At 49.0% G+C, this 14,976-nt stretch overlaps 1 protein-coding gene across 7 annotated transcripts in view; it reads right to left on the bottom strand.

The window, feature by feature from the left end:
- WDR53 (WD repeat domain 53) overlaps positions 1 to 14,976 on the bottom strand; it is a 73,048-nt gene that overhangs the window by 31,993 nt on the left and 26,079 nt on the right. Inside the window, exon 2 of one of the 7 annotated variants that reach the window (XM_030215715.1) lies at positions 13,174 to 13,176. The exons of the other annotated variants lie outside the window; for them this stretch is intronic. The gene's annotated coding sequence lies outside the window, so the exon portion shown is untranslated. The remainder of the gene's footprint in view (positions 1 to 13,173; positions 13,177 to 14,976) is intronic. 7 annotated transcript variants of the gene reach the window in all.

Raw genomic sequence — 14,976 nt, 5'->3', positions numbered from 1 at the left:
GGTCATCGGTCCCTGCATCAACAGGTTCGGTACCAGAGGTGAAGGAAGAGGGGCCTCCACCAGCATCCACCAGAGGTCCGCGTACCACGGCCGCCTGGGTAATGAGAATCACCACTCCTTGATGTAGCCGAATTCGCAGGAGGACTCACCCTATCAAGGGCCAAGGAGCGAACACATACAGGAGGCCCGGGGGCCAGGGTTGAGCCAACGCATCCAACCCCGCCGAGCGAGGATCTCTCCGTCTGCTGAAAAAGCACGGGACTTCGGCATTTGCGCTTGACACTATTAGATCCGCTACGGGCATTCCCCATTTGGCACAGATGTGAAGAAACACTTCGTCTGCCAGTTCCCACTCCGCTGGGTCAAATTAATGCCTGCTTAGAAAATCGGCTTGCACGTTGCTCTGACCTGCTATGTAAGCTGCTGACAGAAGCTGCAGGTGTAGCTCGGCCCAGTGGCAAATCTGAGCAGCCTCCGCGGCCAGTGCTCTGCACTGAGTGCCGCCCTGTCGATTTATGTAGGCCACAGCTGTCGTGTTGTCCGACAAATCTCTGACAGCCAGCCCCTCCAGAGTCTTGTGAAAGGCCAGAAGAGCCTGGAATATCGCTCTCAGTTCCAAGCAATTGATGGACCACCCCAATTCCGCTGGTGTCCATAGACCCTGGGCATAGCTTCCCTTGCAATGTGCTCCCCAGCCGACCAGGCTGGCATCGGTTATCACCAGGCACCAAGAGGGAAGCGCTAGCAGCATTCCTCGCCGCAGCATGCTGCCGGAGAGCCACCACTACATACTGAGCCAGGTCGCAGAGAGCCACGTTAGTCTGCGTTGATAGTCCTGGGACATTGAAGCAGGGCAATCTGCAGAGGTGTCAAGTGCGCTCTCGCCCATGGCACTACCTCCAAAGTGGCAGTCATCGACCCCAGCAGCTGGACAAAGTCCAAAGCTCATGGGCAAGGCATCCACAGGAGCAGACGGACCCGATTCTGAAGCTTGCACCGCCTTTGGTCGGGTAGAAATACAAACCCCGAGGCAGTGTCAAACCGGACACCCAAATATTCGAGAGACTGAGAGGGGGTCAGGTGACTTTTGGGTATATTGATGACCCAGCCCAGAGATTGCAGTACTGAGACCACTCTGGCTGTGGCCAGACAACTTTCGTCTGCCGAATCCGCTCTGATGAGCCAGTTGTTGAGGTACGGGTGAACCCGGATACCCTCTCGCCTGAGAAAGGCAGCTACTACCACCATAACCTTGGAAAAGGTGCGGAGAGCTGTGGTGAGGCCAAAAGGCAAGGCCCAAAACTGGAAATGTTTTCCCAACACCGCAAACCGGAGAAACTGTTGATGCGGGGGCCAAATAGGAATGTGCAAGTAAGCTTCCTTTAGGTCCAAAGACGTGAGATATTCTCCTGGCTGTACCACTGCAATGACAGAACGCAGGGTTTCCATGCGAAAATGCTGCACTCTTAGTGCCTCGTTGACTGACCTTAAGTCGAGGATCGGTCGGAAAGACCCCCTTTTCGAGGCACCACAAAGTAAATGGAGTCGCGACCGCAGCCACGTTCGGCGGGAGGCACAGGGATCACCGCTCCAAGGTGCAACAAGACTTGTAAGGTCTCCTCTACCACCACCCGTTTGACGGCAGTACCATATCGGGACTCCACAAACACGTCTCTCACCAGGGCGCTGAATTCCAATCAGTAACCTTCTCTGATCAGGTCCAGGACCCACTGATCGGAGTTAATCTTGGTCCACTCCTCAAGAAAGAGGGAAAGACGTCCTCCTCTGACCATATCATAGAGGGCATCAGCCAAAAATGACAGGGCCCACTCCATCCGTGGTGCAACCTCAGCGAGGGACTCCGCACCATCCGCGGGCTGTTCCACTGCCTGTTGTAACCAAGAAAGGCAGGCCAGGGCAGCATAGGAACTGCAAAGAGACGCCCTTAAGGCGAGGCCCGAGATTTCAAAAGACCGTTTCAACACGGATTCAAACCTCCGGTCCTGCATGTTTTTCAGGGCAACCCGTCCCTCTACGGGGAGGGTGGTCCTCTTAGTCACCGCCGTGACCAAAGCATCCACTTTAGGCATCCCCAAAGGGACCAAGTGCTCCTCACTTAGAGGGTAAAGCTGACCCATAGCCCTGGCCATTTTCAAAGGCCCATTGGGTTCAGACCATTGAGCTGAAATAAGCTCTTGGATGGAGTCATGCACAGGAAAGGCTCGAGCAGGCTTCTTAGTACTTGCCATCCTCGGATTACCAGAAGAGGCCTCGCCCTTGGCAGGACCATCAATCGAGAGGGCCTGCAAGGCGTCAGAAATGAGTGCTGGCAGCTTATTGCGGTGGAAAATCCTCACCGCATTGGGATCATCCAGATCTCGTAGCAAACCGGCACTTTCCTCTGGCTCTTCAGACCATGAGGCCCTGCCAGAACCCTCAGAATCCACACCGCCCAACCACGGGGGAGGGGGGAGGGGGGAGGGAAGTGCGCCACTCTCCGACGGGAAATTCACCCGTCTACGTTTTACATCCTTCCAACGCTCGGGGGAATCAGCCTTCCCCGGGCCATCAACACCTGGTGGGAAAACAGGTAGCAGCGCAGTGTCAGACAAGTGTGGCAGAGCTCTTTTCAGCATGAAAGCTTTATGCATTAAAAGCACAAACTCCGGAAACACTCACCCTGACCCTCCGTCTCCGAATCAGGAGAAACGGGAACAGGAGCTCCTCTGGTAGCCTCTAATAGAGGCGTCCCCCCTGCACTCAGACTCCTCCGCAACAGCGAGGGTCGAAGCCTGAGGTGCTTCCAAAATGGCGCCCGCTGCCAGCTCCATTGAGTGGGAAGAATCATCACTCGCCATGCTCATACCAGCTCTAGCGTCTAAGAGCAAGTCTTACAGAGCCCCGCTGCTGATCTACGTTTACCACAACGGGAGCAGCGTTTAACTGCTTCAGCAGCCATCGTTCGACCGGACGGAATTATATAAGTAAAATGGCGGCTTCGCACCAAAACTTACCCCGATCGGAACGGCGTCTGCGGGACCTCCCCGGAGGAGCTGGGCACCACTCTCACCTCAAAAGACCGCGTCAAACAAGCTCCAGTCAAGCTGCATGTGGAAATTAGCCTCAGAATATCTACGCAAAACCAATGCGCACTGCTTTTTTTTTTTTTTTTTTAACGCTGTGAGGAAAGTTGGAGGCAGGCAGCAACAGAGGTACTCCGGTAGGCAGGGGGACGGGTCAGGCAGGGAAAGGGCAAACCTATATGCCTTCAAAGTGGGCACCACCAGCCACAACACCCCAGCTTCAACTGGCAAAAGCACAGGAGCCACCCCAGGCAGAATTTTTTCCAGGAGCTGATCAAGCTACGTCCACACCTGCTGGGAGATAGAGAAATACTGAAGGCAGATGAAGCTAGCCGTCCATAGAGCACTATGGTTTTTCAGTGTTCTCTATCTCCACCTGCTGGTAGGCGGACATAACCGATCAGTTAATGGATTCATCTGCTGCTGCTGACAAGGAAAGTAGAGCTACATGATGTAGCTCTACTGTCTACAAGTTTATACGAAGATAAGTGATGGGCGGGGTTGAGGGAGCAGGTAGTTGGTTGAAGGTTTCTCAGGATTTTGTCAAGGCTCTCCTGTGTCATTGGGTTAAAACTGTCCTGTCTCTGCAGTTGTTATTTATTCATTTTATTTATGCATTCTTGTATCCCACTGTTATCCGAAAACAAATTTCGGATCAAAGTGCCTTACAGATTACATTCTGATAACAATTACAGTATAGGTAAACAGTTACAGTATTGGTTTACAATTTACAGTTCAGTTGAGACTTCCTGTGATGGTTTACAACTGTAGTTGACATTTTGGTAGGGACTTATAAGGGTAGTTTATGACTGGTAATCGAAATAAACATTTACAGCTTAATTGAATTGCATAATTTTTTTTAATAGCTATGTTTTTAGTTCTTTTCTAAATTGCAGATAGTTCGTGATACTACTGTATTTTGTAGATTATCGTGCACGCTTTGAAGATCAGTCTTGCCTTGATTGGCAGCCAGTGCACTGTTTCAAGTAGCGGGGTGGCTCTTTCATATTTCAACTTCTTGAAAATTAGCCTTGCCACCGTGTTTTGGATGGGTTGCAGCGATTTCAGTGCACTTTCCTTGGAGCCAACGTATATTGTATTGCAGTAATCCAGTTATGAAAGTATCGTCGATTGTACTATTATCTGAAATGATTGGGAAAATAGACTCTGATCCTTCTCAGTTTCCATAGTGTTGTGAAGCATTTTGTTGTTACAGCAAATATTTGACTATCTAGTGTTAGGTGTTTGTCAAGAATGATTCCCAGTGTTTTAGTTGTGTTTCAATTTGGTATGTTTGGTGGATGAGTGGAAATATTGGTGGGTTGATGGGTTATGCGAGCTTGACAGTACCAGGACCTTGGTTTTGTCTCCGTTTCAATTTGAAAGTTTCTGCCCAGTTTTCAAAAAGGTCCATGCCTGTTTTCACTTTGTCCATTATTTCTGTGATATTGTTGAATGGTATGTAGTTCTCTTTGTCACCGCAGTGACTAGGGCATCTACTTTAGGCACTGCAAAGCGAGCCAAATGCTCCTCACGCAGAGGGTATAATTGCCCCATAGCCCTGGAAACTTTCAAAGGTCCCTCGGGGTCAGCCGACTGAGCGGAAATAAGCTCTTGGATGGAGTCATGCAAAGGAAAGGCTCGAGCAGGCTTTTTGGTACTAGCCATCCTAGGATTCACAGAGGAGGCCGTGCCACTACTACTACTACTACTATTTAGCATTTCTATAGCGCTACAAGGCATACGTAGCGCTGCACAAACATAGAAGAAAGACAATCCCTGCTCAAAGAGCTTACAAACTGTCAGGCTCTTCAATAGAAAGGACCTGTAGGGCATCTGAAATAAGCACTGGCAGCTCATCACAGTGGAAAATCCTCACCACGGAGGGATCATCCAGATCCTGTGGTAATTCTGCACCTGACTCTGGCTCCTCAGACCATGAAGGCCTGCCAGAACTCTCCGAATCCTCACAGCCCGACCACGGGGGGGAAAAAGGAGATGCACCACAATCTGAAGGGGAATTAGCCCTTCTATGCTTTTCTTTATGCCAATCATCAGGGAAAATAGCCTCAGCGGGAAGTCCCAGGCCAGAATCCACTGGAAGGGGACAATAGAAGGGGCCTCAGACGACCCTTGAGGGACAGCTCTTTTCAGCATGTATGCTTTATGCAATAACAACACAAAATCAGGTGAGAAAAACTCGCCCTGGGCACCCAGATCCCTTCTGGGGCTAGCCGCTCCCTGAATAGCCTCAATTCGAGGTCCCCCCCCCCCCCCCCGGGCTCAGGGCTCTCCGTCTCTACGGAGGCCGCGCCATGCGGAGAATTCAAAATGGCGTCCGCTGCCAGCTCTGAGCGCGAAGAATCATCGCTCGCCATGCTCTGGCCGGCTCTTACGCCTGTACAAGCACGATTTACAGAGCCCCGCTGCTAATTTGCGCTTGCCACACCGGGAACAGCGCTTTACATTCTCTGCAGCCATTGCCAAAAACGGCGGGAAAATTCAAAAAGGCGGTTTCATGCCAAAAACGCCCCGATCGCGGGCCCACCCCGGAGGAGTTAGAAAACACTCTTACCTCACCGGACCGAGTATCACAGCTCCGGTCCCATAGAAGAATCAAAGGAAAACCTCTGTTCCATTTTTTTTTTTTTACCGCTGTGAGGAAAGCAGAGGTAATAAGAACTCCGGAGGCTCAGATGAGTGGGAAAGGCAGGGAAAGGCGAACCAATGTGCCTGCATCCACTGAGTAGGAAAGGCCAGGGAAAAGCAAGCTAATATGTCAACATCCACGGGGGCATGGGTAAGGCAGGGAAAGGGCTAACCTATGTGCCTTCAAAGTGAAGCTGCTATAGCCTCTAACACCCCGGCTAACAACTGGCAAGCCAGGAGCCACCCCCAGGCAGATTTTTGATGGAGCTCGAAGAAGCTGCAGCCACCCTGCTTGGGGAGATAGAGAATACTGAAGAGGCAGTGGAGCTGGCTGGCCATGAGGCACTGTGAAAAGTTGAGTGCTCTCCTGCTGGTTGATGGACACAACCCATACGTAATGGCTTCATCTGCTTGATGACAAGGAAGAATAGGTTAAAACCCATGATCTCGGACATCACTACATTGAACAGTGTCGGTGATATCGGAGATCCTTGTGGTACCCCGCACTTCGGAGCTCCTGAATGTTGATAGCTGGTTGGATATCTTTACAGTGGATGATCTGGATTTTAGAAAGCCTCTGAACCATGCGGCCACTGTGCCACCAATTCCCATGTAATCAAGAAGGGTCCTCAGAGTACTGTGATCTACTAGATGGAACACGCTTGACATGTCAAATTGCATAAGTATGTTCTAGCCTTGGCTTATTAAGCTTCTGAACTTCATTAACAGAGTGGTTAAGATGTTTCAGTGCTGTTTTATGGTCTGAAACCTGATTGGGAGTCGTGCAGGATTGAGAATTTTATTAGGAATTCCATTAGTTGTTGTGTTACCAATCCCTCCATCGTTAGTAGTGGTATTAAGGCCACTGGTCTACGATTTGTGAGGTAACTACTACTACTTATTTCTATAGTGCTACAAGGCATACGCAGCGATGTACACCATACACAAAAAGACAGTCCCTGCTCAAAGAGCTTACAATCTAGATAAGACAGGTAAACAGACAGAACAATAAGGGGTAAGGGAAGAAAGAGGTGAGGATAAAAGGACAGGGCAAGGCGGCCTTTGCCGATGACTTGCTGGTAATGCTTACAAATCCCCGGGAGTCATTAGGCGATCTCTTGGAAGTATTCTCAGAATTCGGGTCATATTCTGGGTTTAAGCTAAACTATGACAAGTCGGAAGCGATGGCCATTACAGTAGAAACTCTGAGATGGGTGGAAGAGTCTTTCCGCTATTTGGGTATTTTTTTAGTTGCAAGGACAGAGACACTCTATAGAACAAATATCTAATGATTGTGAGATAAAACAAAACAGCAATTGGATGCTTGAAGAGCTCTGACAATGTCATTGTCAGGTCGTCTGTGTTTAATTCGCATGGTAATTCTCCCCCTACGGTTATATGTAATGCAAACTTTACCTTTGCGGTTATTACAGAAGGACATAAGAATGTTCTACCGCATAGTGATGAAGTTTTGTTGGGCATATAAAAAAGCAAAGATCCGGTTGCCATTATTATTGGGGGGGTGGAGTCAGGGGGGATTGGGCTTACCCAATATTAAATTTTATAATATCGCATGTAATTTGAGGCAGGTACGAGATTGGATCTTCACCTCTGAATACCACACCCCTCTAGACTTAGAAAGGGACCTGTTTAGACCATATCACCTGGTCTCATTATTGCAGGGGGATGGTTACTCTCTGCCACAGCCGATGGGTAGATCTGTATTGTTAGGCCCCGTACGAGAAGCGTGGAGATTTCTGGGGGAACAATTGGGAGGTAATCCTCGGGTGTCAGAACTCCTAACGATTAGGGGGAACCCAATGTTTAGGCCTGGGCTGGAGAATTCAGTGTTTGTCAGGTGGGATGCTCAGGGTCTTTGTAATCTGAGGGCAGTGGTAGATCAAGCTGGAGAGCTTAGACCTTTGGAATGCCTGTGCCCTAATGAAGTCACGCGCTGGGATGATTCCTCTGCCTTTTGGCAGCTGAAACACTATGTTCACTCTCTTGACAAAGAGGCACTCAATTTTAAACTGGGGGAGAAAATTCAGATGCTTTTTACGGAGATCTCAGAAGAGGCTCCTACCATCTCCCTACCCGGGAAGGAGCTAGCCCAGCTTCGGAGACAATGGGAGGTAGATATAGGATGTGATCTTGCCTTTTGGGACGTTGCAGCTCATCTCAAAAATATTTCCCAATTAATTAGTGGGGCAGGGTATAGAGTGCGCATACAGAGTTGTTAACAGAGCCTATTTTTCACAGGTTCAGCTTTTTTGTGCAAGGGGAATTGATACTCCCACTTGCTTGAAGTGTAAATCGGCTGACAATTCTCTATATCATGGGTTTTGGGGGTGCCCAGTTATACGATGCTTTTGGAGGCGAGTGGTAGCTTTTCTCTCCCTCTTGATGTCGAGCCGTATTGAGGGGACAGCTATTCAGGTGGTGCTTGACTGTCCGGGCTCATTCGGGGGGCTTAGTGCGGGAAAGGTACTGTTGTGTCACAAGTTTTGTCTGATAGCACGAAAATGCATTTTGCAAACGTGGACTTCGCTGGAGACTCCTGAATTCTGGCATTGGCGTAACCAAATACACCAAGTACTAACATGGGAAGCACAAGAGGCCAGAGGCTCATATAAACGCAAAGTTCGATTTCTTAAACTCTGGAATCCTTATCTAGCCAAACTCACACAGAAGGGAAGAAGCCTAATCCTTAATAAATTATGAATGCAGTTGGTAAAATGTTTCAATGCTCACGTGGGAGGTGTATATGAGGGTATAGAGGGGGTAGGGATGGGAGGAGATTTATCTACAGAACAGAGTACCCGAGGGGGGGGGGCGTAGGGAGAGACAAGAGTGGAGAGGTACTGGGGAGTGGCAGAGTGAATGCACTTATAGGTCAGTAAGAGAAGTTTAAATTGAATGTGGAAATGGATAGGGAGCCAGTGAAGCGACTTAAGGAGAGGGCTAATGTGAGCATAGCGACTTTGGTGGAAAATGAGTCACGCAGCAGAGTTCTGGACTGATTGAAGAGGAGAGAGATGGCTAAGTGGGAGGCCAGTGAGAAGCAGGTTACAATAATCAAGACGAGAGGTGAGTGGATAAGGGTTCTGATAGAGTGCTCAGAGATGAAGGGACGGATTTTGCTGATGTTATAGAGAAAGAAACAGGTTTTGGCAATCTGCTGAATGTGAGCAGAGAAGGAGAGAGAGAAGTCAAAGATGACCCCCAAGGTTACAAGCTGATGAGACAGGGAGAATGATAGTGCCATCCACAGAAATAGAGAAAAGGGGGAGGAGGAGGAGAGGTAGATTTAGGGGGAAAGATGAGAAGCTCGGTTTTGGCCATGTTAAGTTTCAGATGATGTTGAGACATCCAAGCAGCGATATCAGATAGGCAGGCTAAAACATTGGTCTGGATGCTGGTTGAGATTTCAGGGGTAGAGAGGTAGATTTGGTAGTCATCAGCATAGAGATGGTATTGAAAGCCATGTGATGATATCAGAGAGCCAAGGGAAGAAGTGTAGATGGAGAACAGGAGAGGACCAAGAACAGAACCTTGAAGCACACTGATTGGTAGAGGGATAGAAGTGAAAGAGGATCCACCAGAGTGTACACTAAAGGTGTGAAGCCAGAGGTAGGAGGCGAATCAGGAAAGAACAGAGCCCTGGAATCCAAATGAAGACAGCGTATCAAGGAGTAGGCTGTGATCAACAGTGTCAAAAGCGGCAGATAGATCAAGAAGGATGAGGATAGAATAGAGACTTTTGGATCTGGCCAGGAACAGCTCGTTAGAAACTATAGCAAGTGCAGTTTCAGTTGAATGAAGAGGGCGAAAGCCAGATTGGAGTGGGTCAAGAACAGCTTGAGATAAGAGAAAGTCAGGGCGGGGGGAAGTGGTGTCAGCATTTGCAGATGGACGTCTGACGAGAAGGCTCCGCTCCTGACTAAATTAAAATAAGATAAAACCCCTTCAAATAGAGCGCAGTACCCGCAGCTTCACATCTAAAAAAAAATATCTAAACTCATGGCAGCCCGAAAGAGCCTCGCAAAGTTCAAGTTTGCGGGCGAAAAAGGCGAGGCAGGCAAGATAGCGGGAGCGCGATCGCGCACACGAGGCGGCAAGATGGCGGCCGGAGACTCCGAAACGGATCCGGACCCCGAGGAACCAACAGTGAGTGGCACAGATCTGGACAGAAACGAAGTGGCAGAGATGATAACCACCCGGAAGGGAATACAGGCCTCCGTGGAAGAACTCCGAGAGGTGCTGAAAGACATTGGATTGTGGATAGCAGAGACAGAGGAGCGAGTAGACACGCTGGGGGAAGAGGTGCAGATACTACAGGCAGCACTGAAGAAAGAGCAACAGCTCAGACTAGATATGGAACAAACAGTAGAAGATTTAGAAAATCGTTCACGGAGGTGCAATCAGATTCAAGGGCATCCCAGAAGAACAACAATTCAGAGATGCAATGAAAGTGGTGCAGGAGATCAGTGCACACATACTTAAAGAGCAGCCTGGAGGAGGAGACCAACTAGAAAGAGAACTACCAGTCCTGGATACAGCACATCGGAGCTTGGGGCCACAGAGGGGTGGACAACCCCGGGACATTATTGCCTGCTACCACGAATTCGGAGTGAAAGAAGCAGTGTGGAAAGCAGCTCACAAAATGGGAGACTTTAGTTGGAAAACCTGTAAAACAAAAATATATCAAGACCTGGCTTGAACCACTCTCCAGAAACGGAAGGAATTTAAAGAGGTGACTCAATACTTGCAGCGGACGGGTCTAAGATACCGGTGGTTATACCCATTTGGGCTCCAGGTCACAGTTGGAACCATGCACAGGAGGCTGCAATCACCTAAAGGGGCCTGGAAGACCCTGAGAGAAATGGGTTGTGAGGACTTGCCAAATGGGGACAGTTCAATGCCGCACCGCAAGCAGACACCAGTGAAAGACCAGAGATCCGGAAGAAATCAAGCCAGAGGAGAGACAGATCTTAATATTGCGAAGGAGAGGCGGAGAGAGTCCGAAGACGAAGGAGTGGACTGAGTAATGCTAGATAAGCTATACACGGGGACTTATGTTTCCATACACAGTGTCTTAGGCCATAGAACTATAAAATAATATGAGTGATTACTGAGGTTGCGGGATGGATGGGGATGTTTGATTGGGGAGGGGGGGGAAATAAGGAGTCTAATGTCGGGGGGACATTTTCGAGCGGGGACTCACTTCCTTTGGGAGGAACTGGCGAGAAGGGAGGATAGCCAGTTGAAGGGGAAGGGGGGATTTTGAGGGTTGGGTCTTGGAATGTGAATGGTCTCAACAGCCCCGGGAAGAGAAGCATTATATTTTGAGAACTACGTAGGTTGGAGTGGGATATAGTAATACTACAAGAGACACATATACAACGGAAGGATGAAACATTGTTGAGGAACAGGGTACTGGGTGAGGGGTACCCATGTGCAAATCCCAAAGGGGGGAAATCCGGGGGGGCTGGTCATATATATCAAGGATAACCTACAATTTATCAAGGAACAGGAATTCAGGGGGAGGGATGGTAGATGCCTGGCACTCAAAGGATCAATTAAGGGCCAATCAATCACATTTATCAACATTTATGCACCAAAGGAGGGGCAGGGGGAATTCTTTGACAAATTAAGAACAAATCTAGTTCCTTTTGTTAAGGGTCCAATCATACTGGGGGGCGATTTTAATTTCCCTGCAGCAGGGCTCGATCACTCGAAAGGAAAAGAGCAAGGGGCGAAATACACGAGAGGGAAACTGCTTAAATTAATGTGGGAACTAGACCTACTAGACTTATGGAGGTTGCAACACCCAGGGCAAAAAACCTTCACACATTATTCACACGCGCAGACGACTTATGCTAGGATAGATGCGATTTGGGGTAGTCGCTCGTTATGGGGGGGTTCTCAAAGGGTCTGAAATTGATAATATACATGCCTCCGATCATGCCCCTGTGTAGGTCATGCTGGGGGGGTTGGGCAAGGAGAGAGGGGGAAGGGAATGGAGACTTAATGAGTCCTTGATAGACTCTGAGGAAAACTGTAAGGAAGTGAAGGATATAATCAAGGAATATTTGAAATTCAATGACAATACGTAAGTAACAGATGGGACCTTATGGGATGCCCTCAAAACAGTGGTGTGGGGGCACTTGATTAAAAAAGGGGCACAACGAAAGAGGGAACAAGGGACTCGGGAAATGTTGATTCGCCAAAGGCTGGCAGAGTGCAAGGCGCTCCACAACGAAGAGGGGAATCCCCAAGTGTTTAGAGAATTAGTGGCTTGCAGAGTAGAGCCACAAAAGTTACAAACTGGGAAGATGGAATTCCAACGGAAATTATTACAACAAAAATTCTTTGAATATAGTAATAAAGCAGGCAATATGTTAGCTAGGAGACTACGCCACAGACAGGTACAAAATACGGTAACTAAACTAAAAAGGGGGGGAGGAACCATGGTGCATCAGGATGGAGATATTAGGGCGGAGTTTGTAAAATATTCCAAAGAAGAAGGAGCAATGCTGGAGGAGAAGCGGAATTACATAAGGGATTTGGGTCTCAATAAAATAACAGATACCCAAAGGGTGAATTTAGAAGCCTCTATAACATTGGAGGAACTGTTAGGAGTCATCAAGGGATTAAAAGGAGGAAAAGCGCCGGGGTTAGATGGATACACGGGGAAGTATTATAAAGTGTTCAGACAAGAATTGGCTCCCCTACTGGTACGAGTGGGTAATGCCTGCTTTACTGGTGAAGAGATGCCTATAAGCATGCATGTAGCGGGTATTACAGTACTCCTCAAACCATGGAGAGACCCAACTTTGTGTGGTTCTTATAGGCCGATTTCCCTGCTGAACATTGATGTCAAGATCTTGGCCAAGGTGATGGCGGACCGATTGGGCAAGCTCCTACCATTCTTGATTCATGAAGATCAAGCGGGATTCGTGCCGCATAGGCAAGTAGCGGATAATATTCGTAGAAAGCGAATGATACATACCTGTAGCAGGTATTCTCAGAGGACAGCAGGCTGATTGTTCTCACGACTGGGTTGACGTCCACGGCAGCCCCCACCAACCGGAACAAAACTTCGCGGGCGGTCCCGCACGCAGGGCACGCCCACCGCGCATGCACGGCCGTCTTCCCGCCCATGCGCGACCGTTCCCGCTCAGTTGAACGACAAGCAAAGGAATGAGTAAAAACGCAACTCCAAAGGGGAGGAGGGAGGGTAGGTGAGAACAATCAGCCTGCTGTCCTCGGAGAACACCTGCTACAGGTATGTATCATTCGCTTTCTCCGAGGACAAGCAGGCTGCTTGTTCTCACGACTGGGGTATCCCTAGATCTCAGGCTCACTTAAAACAAGAGCCCAGGTCAATTGAACCTCGCAACGGCGAGGGCATAACAGAAATTGACCTACGAAGAACAACTAACTGAGAGTGCAGCCTGAACAGAATAAATCGGGTCCTGGAGGGTGGAGTTGGATTCAAACCCCAAACAGATTCTGCAGCACCGACTGCCCGAACCGACTGTCGCGTCGGGTATCCTGCTGTAGGCAGTAATGTGATGTGAATGTGTGGACAGATGACCACGTCGCAGTCTTGCAAATCAATAGTGGCTGACTTCAAGTGGGCCACTGACGCTGCCATGGCTCTAACACTATGAGCCGTGACATGACCCTCGAGAGTCAGCCCAGCCTGGGCGTAAGTGAAGGAAATGCAATCTGCTAGCCAATTGGAGATGGTGCGTTTCCCCGACAGCGACCCCTTTCCTATTGGGGTTGAAAGAAATAAACAATTGGACGGACAGTCTGTGGGGCTTTGTCCGCTCCAGATAGAAGGCCAACGCTCGCTTGCAGTCCAATGTGTGCAACTGACGTTCAAGCAGGGTGGGTATGTGGTCTGGGAAAGAATGTTGGCAAGACAATTGACTGGTTAAGATGGAACTCCGACACCACCTTTGGCAGGAATTTAGGGTGAGTGCGGAGTACTACTCTGTTATGATGAAATTTGGTATAAGGAGCATGAGCTACCAGGGCTTGCAGCTTGCAGCTCTACGAGCTGAAGTAACTGCCACCAAGAAAATGACCTTCCAGGTCAAGTACTTCAGATGGCAGGAATTCAGTGGCTCAAAAGGAGGTTTCATCAGCTGGGTGAGGACGACGTTGAGATCCCATGACACTGCAGGAGGCTTGACAGGCGGCCTTGACAAAAGCAAGCTTCTCATGAATCGAACGACTAAAGGCTCTCCAGAGATGGCTTTACCCTCTACACGAAAATGGTAAGCACTAATCGCACTAAGGTGATTCCTTACTGAGTTGGTCTTGAGGCCAGACTCTGATAAGTGCAGAAGGTATTCAGGCAGGTTCTGTGCAGGACAAGAGCGAGGTTCTAAGGCCTTGTTCTCACACCAAACGACAAACCTCCTCCACTTAAAAAAGGTAAAATTATGTATCATACCTGATAATTTTCTTTCCATTAATCATAGCTGATCAATCCATAGACTGGTGGGTTGTGTCCATCTACCAGCAGGTGGAGATAGAGAGCAATTGTTTTGCCTCCCTATATGTGGTCATGTGCTGCCGGAAACTCCTCAGTATGTCGATATCCAAGCTCCATCCGCAGGACTCAGCACTTAGAGAATTACACCCACGAAGGGACACTCTGCCCAGCTCACCACCGCCGAAACGGGGGAGGGGAATTAACCCAGCTCATCCCCACACAAGTGGGGGAGGGGAATCCGTCCAGCTCATCCCCGCGGAGCGGGGGAGGGACACCACACCCGCCGATGCAGGGGGATCTGGCTTATCCTGCAACCGCAACTGCGGGAGGAGCTGACTGACCCTAACACCGCCGAAGCGGGAGGGGTACAAAACTGCCCTACTGCTGCACGAAGCGGGAGGGAGCGCCGGCAGAATTTAAGTCTCAATCCAGCCCCGTAAAACGGAGGGGAGAGGAATGCAGCAGCTCACTGTAACACAAATTCGTCTCAACTCTTGAAGAATTCATTGAAAAACTTGAACATGAAGTCCTCCTGAACAGGAACTGAAGACTAAACTTGAACCTGAAATGCAACCAGAATATAAACAGTACAGATATCTGGGAGGGGCTATGGATTGATCAGCTATGATTAATGGAAAGAAAATTATCAGGTATGATACATAATTTTACCTTCCATATCATCATGCCGATCAATCCATAGACTGGTGGGATGTACCGAAGCAGTACTCACCC

This window comes from Microcaecilia unicolor, chromosome 10 (assembly GCF_901765095.1).
Source record: "Microcaecilia unicolor chromosome 10, aMicUni1.1, whole genome shotgun sequence".
Classification (NCBI taxonomy): Eukaryota; Metazoa; Chordata; class Amphibia; order Gymnophiona; family Siphonopidae; genus Microcaecilia; species Microcaecilia unicolor.
This window is presented reverse-complemented; position numbering and strand designations above follow the sequence as displayed.